General features: G+C 50.1%; 1 protein-coding gene across 1 annotated transcript in view; it reads right to left on the bottom strand.

Annotated features, from left to right (window-relative positions):
• zbtb37 (zinc finger and BTB domain containing 37) overlaps positions 1–1,563 on the bottom strand; it is a 13,189-nt gene extending 11,626 nt beyond the window's left edge. Inside the window, exon 1 of the mRNA XM_014019169.1 lies at positions 1,159–1,563. The gene's annotated coding sequence lies outside the window, so the exon portion shown is untranslated. The remainder of the gene's footprint in view (positions 1–1,158) is intronic.

Raw genomic sequence — 1,563 nt, 5'->3', positions numbered from 1 at the left:
GAATTGAGGCAGTTCTGAAGGCAAAAGGGGGTCCCAACCCATTACTAGCGTGGTGTACCTAATAAAGTGGCCGGTGAGTGTAGTTCGGCTCTTGGCCGTGTAGAGCTCTAAAAGTGAGAACCAGGATTTTGAACTTGAGTCTGAAGTGTACAGGTAGTCAGTGGAGGTCTGATGATACAGGGCTGATGTGAGAGGATTTAGATGTTCTAGTTAAAAGTCCAGCAGCAGAGTTTTGAACATGTTTGAGTCGGTTTAATTGTTTCTGATTTAAGCAGGTGAACTGTTACAGTAAAGACGAGTTGAGATAAAAGACATGGATTACCATTTCCAGGTCAGAGGCAGGCAGGAGGGGGCGAAGTTTAGAGATATTACGTTGAAAATAGCACGAGGTAACTAGATTTTTGATGTGTTTTAGTGACAGGTCTGAATCAAAACTGACTCCCAGATTTCATACGCTCTTTGTAACAGTCGGCCCCAGTTGTTTTTTTATCTGAGGGATCTTATCTTCAGGTGCCAGGATCAGTTTCTGGAGCAGCAGGTTGTCAGAGAGACGTTTGTTTACGTCTGTGATCCAGTCTAAGAGATCAGCTTGTGGGGACTTGACTCGTTACAAGAGCAGTAGAACTGCAGGTCATCGGCGTAGAAGTGATAGGAGACATGAAAACTGTCAATGATCTGGCTTAGGGGGCCGATGTAGAGAAGGAAAAGGAGGGGCCCCAGGATTGAACCCTGTGGAACGCCACAAGAGAGTTGTGACCCCTAAACTCATGTTAGTAAAATATACTCACACAAGAGTTTAGGGGTCACAACTCTCTTGTGTTAGTAAAATATACTCACACAAGAGTTTAGTAACTCTTGTGTGAGTATATTTTACTAACAGAGTGGTGCATTTAGGTGCTTGAAGTGTTTTTTTTTTCTGTCTCAGAAACAGGCTGAAGGTGTTTTTGTGAAGTTTTGTTTCGCTCAGTTTGAGTTTTTAAACATTAAATCAGATTAAAGAGATATTTTAATGGAGGCGTCACTTTGACAGATCACACATTTCACTACAACACCTGCTCCAGCATGACACCTGCACTGTGGGTCAGAACACAGACCCGGTTCGGTTCAGTGGGAGGTGTTCACCTCCAGGTGTGCAGGTGGGGGGGAGGGGTGGCTTACCTGAATGAGTGGGGGGCACGGCGGATCAGGTCTGGATTCTTTGAAGACACTTCAGTTTTTGAGGTTTCTCTGCATCGCCGTCCGGACGGTGGGGGTGACTGGCTCTGTCGGGTTCGGCTCGGCTCGGAACGGTCCGGTCCGGCMCGGCGGGCTGCAGCTCCACCCGCCCTCCGCTGCTCCTCAAGGCTGCGCGGCCGGGGCTCCGGCGGCGGTCGTGTCGCGTTCAGGGCCGGGGAGCGGCAGCTGAGCTCGGCCTCCTCCGCTCCGCCGACATTCCGCCCGAAGCCCGGCTCGGTTCAGTGTCGGCTCGGTTCGGGGCCGCTGCGGCGGCTTCTCATCTTATGTTTTTTCAGCGGAGAAGGGCCGAGACTGCAGGAAGGAAGGAGAGGAGGAAGAAAACGCGCA

The sequence above is a fragment of the Austrofundulus limnaeus genome, unplaced genomic scaffold (assembly GCF_001266775.1).
Source record: "Austrofundulus limnaeus strain Quisiro unplaced genomic scaffold, Austrofundulus_limnaeus-1.0 Scaffold210, whole genome shotgun sequence".
In the NCBI taxonomy this organism is placed as follows: domain Eukaryota; kingdom Metazoa; phylum Chordata; class Actinopteri; order Cyprinodontiformes; family Rivulidae; genus Austrofundulus; species Austrofundulus limnaeus.
This window is presented reverse-complemented; position numbering and strand designations above follow the sequence as displayed.